Below are 6,782 nucleotides of genomic sequence, written 5' to 3'. Positions count from 1 at the left end.
AACAAGCTTTATATTACAAGCCAGGGGCCTCGAAGGCTCGAATACATAAGCTCGAAAACACAAGAGTCAGCGGAAGCAATAATATCTGAGTACAGACATAAGTTAAACAAGATTGCCTTAAGAAGGCTAGCACAAAAGTAGCAACAATCGAAAAGGCAAGGCCTCCTGCCTGGGACCTCCTAACTACTCCTCGAAGCCGAACTCCACGTAGAATCATCCTCGGGATCTCTAGCTCCTGGACTCCAGCATCTGGTTGCGACAACCAGGTATAGAAAGGGGAAAAGAGGGAGAAAAGCAACCGTGAGTACTCATCCAAAGTACTCGCAAGCAAGGAGCTACACTACATATGCATGGGTATATGTGTAAAGGGCCATATCGGTGGACAGAACTGCAGAATGCCAGAATAGGAGGGGGATAACTAATCCTGTCGAAGACTACGCTTCTGGCCACCTCCATCTTGCAGCATGTAGAAGAGAGTAGATGGTAAGTTCATCAAGTAGAATCGCATAGCATAATCCTACCTTGCGATCCCCTCCTCGTCGCCCTGTTAGAGAGCGATCACCGGGTTGTATCTGGCACTTGGAAGGGTGTGTTTTATTAAGTATCCGGTTCTAGTTGTCCTAAGGTCAAGGTACAACTCCGGGTCGTCCTTTTACCGAGGGACACGGCTATTCGAATAGATAAACTTCCCTGCAGGGGTGCACCACATAACCCAACACGCTCGATCCCATTTGGCCGGACACACTTTTCTGCGTCATGCCCGGCCGCGGAAGATCAACACGTCGCAGCCCCACCTAGGCTCAACAGAGAGGTCAGCACGCCGGTCTAAATCCTATGCACGCAGGGGTCTGGGCCCTGTGACGCCCGGATAATTATACTACAGTAAACCTACGCTAGTGATGACACGTCACCTCTGTTAGTGTTGATAATCTCGCGTTAGTTCAAAACCGGATCAAAATTCAAAGTTCAAAATCAAGCAAACAATAAAAGTTTTCAAATACTAAAACTAAAATGTTCAATAAATAGTAGATAAATCAGAGGCTATGATAAAATAGTAAAGAACATTATTGAAATTTGATAAGTGACTTAAACATCCTCAAACAGTGGCTGAAAAGATTAGTTAATAACCTTTTTATTAATACAAAATAAATATGAAATGATATTTACCCCAAACTAGTTTTTGGTGGTAAGGTATATTGTGCTGTGATTTGTGGGCCAGCTATCATATTTTACAAAACTCACTTGGTGCCCAGACAATTAGCCAAAACAGAAAAGGAAAAATAAGACAAAGTAAAACAAAAGGAAAAGAAAATGACCCCCCTGGACCAGACGGCCCAGCTCGCAGCCAGGCCGGCCCACCTGGCCCATCCGCCGAACCGGCCCGTTCCCCCCCGGTCGCTCTCTCCCCTTCCCTGTTCACCCGACCAGGGTCGGAACAGGCGCGCGTCCCCGCCGGACCCCCCCTCGCCGGCGTCGAGGAGGGGATAAGATCGCCAGCGCCCCCGCCTCCACTGACCCCTCCCCTCGACGCCTCGGCCTCCTCCCCACCTACCTCCACCTACTCCCCTCTCCATCTCGGCCGCTCTCTCTCTCTCTGGCCCTCCCCTCGCCCGAGCGAGACCGCCGCCGAAGCCTCGTAGGCGTGGCCCCGACCACCGTTCGTCGAGCCGCCGATGTCCCCGAGCTCCCTCTACGTCGTCCTCGTCGACCCCGCGCTTCAGGACGAGCTGGGGTGCCCTGCAGCAGCCGGGTCAAGCTTTTCCCCAACCTCGGTCGCCGCCGCCCGCCGCGATTCATCCCGCCTCCCCTCTGCGCTCCCGTTCACTCGAGGGCCTCCGTGTGCCGCGCCGTAAGCCTCCACCCCCTCCTCCTTCCTCTGGTTCCTCCTCATACACCGTAGAAGGCTCGCGGTGCCGCCGTCGCTATTGCCGCATGCGGCCTCGTCCGCGAGCTCGTTGCGCTCACCCCGTCCATCTCCGAGCCAAGCGGTGGCCTCCGTCGAGTTGCCGGAGGTCCGTAGAGCCCGCTAGCGTCGTTTGTTAGCTAGAACGTAGCCCGTAGCGTGGTTTTCGAAGATGCCCGTAGTCCGGCGCCGCCCGCGGTCGTCGTTGAGCTCCACTCCGGCCACCCCCGCTCCTGGGATCACTCTAGATCGACGCGGGACAATCTACTCGTTCGAACGCCACCAAAAACGCACGGAATGGTGCCCTGTGCTGGAAATCCGAGCAACTCCGGCGAACTTCCGCCGCTGGAATGGTCGCCGACGTGATTCCGGCGACGTCACCGACGTGGCGCCCGCGTGGCACCGCCTGGTCCCCCCGTTGACTTGTTGACCGCGGTCAACGAGCTGACTGGGCGGCCCCCAGCCACTGACATGCGGGCCCCCTTCTGTTAATTAGTCTAACTGTTGTTTTATAAATAAAAATAATTAGATTAACTAATCACTCACTGACATATGGGGCCCACCCCTCTAATTAGACTGTTAGTTTAGTTTAAATTACTGTTAGACTAACAGAGGCTGACATGTGGGTCCCACTGGACCCACCTGTCTGGTTTGACTGGTCAGCCGACCTGTTGACCTGCTGACGTCAGCATTACCTCATGCTGACGTCATAATTCATTTTTGCTAAATTCAAATAATTCCAGAAATTCAAATAATCTTTGAAAATTCATATCTTTTAAACCGTAACTCGGATGAAAAAGTTTTCTATATGAATGTTGCTCAGAACGACGAGACGAATCCGAATACGCAGTCCGTTCGTCCACCACACCTCCCTAACCTATCGATCTAGCAACTTTCCCCCTTCGGTCCGTCTGTCCGAAAACGCGAAACATCGGGAATACTTTCCCGGATGTTCCCCCCCTTCGCCGGTAGCACCTACTGTCGCGTTAGGACACACCTCGCACTGTTCATTGTCATGTCACGCATCGTCATGCTTATGTTTGCATTGTATTTACTGTTTCTTCCCCCCCACTTCTCTCCGGTAGACTACGAGACCGACACTGCTGCTGCCCAGTTCGACTACGGAGTTGACAACCCCTCCTACTTGCCAGAGCAACCAGGCAAGCCCCCCCTTGATCACCAGATATCGCCTACTCTACTCTCTACTACTTGCATTAGAGTAGTGTAGCATGTTACTGCTTTCGATTAATCCTATTCTGTTGCATAGCCTGTCATTGTCGCTACAGTTGTTTCCCTTACCTGCTACCCTACTGCTTAGTATAGGATGCTAGTTTTCCATCAGTGGCCCTACATCCTTGTCCGTCTGCTGTGCTATACTACCGGGCCGTGATCACCTGGGCGGTGATCACGGGTATATACTTATATACCATATACATGACACATGTGATGACTAAAGTCGGGTCGGCTCGAGGAGTACCCGCAAGTGGTTCCGATGAGGGGGCTGAAAGGACAGGTGGTTCCACCCCGGTAGAGGTGGGCCTAGGTTCCTGACGGCCCCCGACTGTTACCTTATGGCGGAGCGACAGGGCAGGTTGAGACCGCCTAGGTGAGAGGTGGGCCTGGCCCTGGTCGGCGTTCGCGGATACTTAACACGCTTAACGAGATCTTGGTATTTGATCTGAGTCTGGCCATTTGGTCTATACGCACTAGCCATCTACGCGGGAGTAGTTATGGGTATCCCGGCGTCGTGGTATCAGCCGAAGCCTTCTTGACGTCAGCGACTGAGTGGCGCGCGCCGGATTGGACTGGAACGCCACTAGGCTAGGTCTGCTTCCGGCCGCGTACGCAACGTGCAGGTGTGCATAGGGCGATGGGCCCAGACCCCTGCGCGCATAGGGTTAGACCGGCGTGCTGACCGCTTTGTTGTGCTTAGGTGGGGCTGCGACGTGTTGATCTTACGAGGCCGGGCATGACCCAGAAAAGTGTGTCCGGCCAAATGGGATCGAGCGTGTTGGGTTATCTGGTGCACCCCTGCAGGGAAGTTTATCTATTCGAATAGCCGTGTCCCTCGGTAAAAGGACGACCCGGAGTTGTACCTTGACCTTATGACAACTAGAACTGGATACTGAATAAAATACACCCTTCCAAGTGCCAGATACAACCCGGTGATCGCTCTCTAACAGGGCGACGAGGAGGGGATCGCCGGGTAGGATTATGCTATGCGATGCTACTTGGAGGACTTCAATCTACTCTCTTCTACATGCTGCAAGATGGAGGCTGCCAGAAGCGTAGTCTTCGACAGGGTTAGCTATCCCCCTCTTATTCTGGCATTCTGCAGTTCAGTCCACTGATATGCCCCTTTACACATATACCCATGCATATGTAGTGTAGCTCCTTGCTTGCGAGTACTTTGGATGAGTACTCACGGTTGCTTTTCTCCCTCTTTTCCCCTTTCTATACCTGATGGTCGCAACCAGATGCTGGAGTCCAGGAGCTAGAGATCCCGAGGATGGTTCTACATGGAGTTCGGCTTCGAGGAGTAGTTAGGAGGTCCCAGGCAGGAGGCCTTGCCTTTTCGATCGTTGCTACTTTTGTGCTAGCCTTCTTAAGGCAAACTTGTTTAACTTATGTCTGTACTCAGATATTGTTGCTTCCGCTGACTCGTCTGTGATCGAGCACTTGTATTCGAGCCCTCGAGGCCCCTGGCTTGTATTATGATGCTTGTATGACTTATTTATGTTTTAGAGTTGTGTTGTGATATCTTCCCGTGAGTCCCTGACCTTGATCGTACACATTTGCGTGCATGATTAGTGTACGGTCAAATCGGGGGCGTCACGAGTTGGTATCAGAGTCGACTGCCTGTAGGAATCCCCCTTTCCACACTCCTTGGCCGAAGTCGAGTCTAGACATTACAAATCTTTTACTAACATGGCTGTGTGTCTTACGGGCCCACGTCGCCATTGGGTGGTATTAGGATCTTTTACTCCCTGCCTATACTCTGGGACTCTGATCTCTCTTCTATTCGGGTTAAATGATTTTACTAAATCTAACATTAGGATCTCGTTATCACTTTCACCCGGAGAGCCCCTTATTTACTGATGATCGTCTGCTGCACGTGAAGACCCTGAAGATACTCTCTGCTGATAACCCGAGGACTTGTGTTCATCGCTTTTGCAATTCCCTTTCATCGATAAACTCCTATGGATAACCACGTATACTCGCCATTCATACAATGTTTCCCAGTTGATCTTGTTATTACAAGATACCCCGAAATTCTCTCTGTTGTTCCGAGAATCCCTTGAGCTTACTGCCTTGCTGTTCTTTGTCACCTGAACACCCCTACTGATAATTCTCGCACTTACCGAGTATCCGTTCATCCCCAGTTGAATCAAGTATTCCACAATAGTCTTCAAAATACTATTCGATCTTCCGAAAATCTTCAGGAGCCTTTTTGCTCTTGAAATTCTTGCTTACTTGCATTATGATTAATCTTAAGTCTCGTAATCTTATTGGCATCTCTTGTCATTATCAGTTTGAGTCCATTGATTCAATATGATGCGAATGCTCGCAATCCTCAATCAGATCCTAGAATTCATCCTTCCGGCTCAGACATCTTTAACATGAGCTGGATCTCGACCTATCAAATTGCCATCGATTGTACCCCTAAGCCTACTCAACTTATCCATCCTTGATCAGAGCGTTGCTTCTGACCCCATGATTTGGAAATCATAATTCTTTTGCATTTGAACGTTGAGTTAGTCAGTTGTTTCTTTAATCAGATCTCCTTGCATTCTTTCTTCATCTGGTTGAGTACTGTTGCTCACATCAGATCCCTTGTGGACCACCAGACCCCTTTTGTCGGATTTTATCCGACAATGTCCTCCATATTAAATAAGCTGGTGAGCTTTTCCTCGGATACATAATGCCTTTGGTAAATTGTATCCTCTGCTTTGTCAACCATGCTCTACTTTTGAGCTTGTGTTATTTACTCCTGAAGTTTGTAGTATATCTTTCTACGAAGCCCCGATGGGTTGAACCTATACCTTCCCTAAAAACCGTATGAACTCGAAAGTTTTCATGAGTCATACTCTTCTGGTATTTTACCAGATAAAATTCTTCAACACTGCAACTTCATCAAACGCGAGAAGTGAATGAAAGGTTATGCATTGAAGAAGTGGGAGTCGACCTTGAACTTTGTGTTCATGCCCATGGACACGATGTAGATCTTATCATTAAAAGCTTCTCTTAAATTAATTATTCCCTTGGTATAAGTTCATCTTATATCTGGGATCTGGCCTTTTGCAATCATGGTTCCGACCATGTTCTCTTTTAAACACCATTTCTCGTACAAGTTAGGCACTTGTCTTCTACAGGGCAATACCCTAGTCCAACCTTTACCTTGATCTGTCGTCGAGTATTACCCCCTGGTATCTCGAGATTATCATGGAACTGCATAACTTCTTATGAATTCTTCATCAAGTGCTACATTCTCACTGATCCCAATTTTCCACGGGCTTTGAGTTATTAGTCACTCGAGAACACCGATAAGCGAATCGATTCCGCACTCCGATTCAATAACTCTAAGTAATTCTTGTTGCTTACGAGTGTAATAATCCTTCAAGTCATTCCTAGCCTTATCGGCTATATCATTATCGTGCAAACTTTTAACTGTGCTACCCGGTCCTTCCCGGAACACAACTTTCGGTGATGAGCTAAGCTTACGTCGATCTTCCTCGTCATATTAGTTCGCCTTGAACAACAGGCTTGATTTCAAGTTTGTGCCTTCCCCTTGGTTCCATTAACCTATCGCTTCATCATTCCTTTGACTTGATGTCATCGCCGATCGTTTACCTCTTCATAAATCCTCGCTACAAATGTG

The sequence above is a fragment of the Aegilops tauschii genome, chromosome 4 (genome assembly GCF_002575655.3).
Source record: "Aegilops tauschii subsp. strangulata cultivar AL8/78 chromosome 4, Aet v6.0, whole genome shotgun sequence".
Lineage (NCBI taxonomy): Eukaryota > Viridiplantae > Streptophyta > Magnoliopsida > Poales > Poaceae > Aegilops > Aegilops tauschii.
This window is presented reverse-complemented; position numbering follows the sequence as displayed.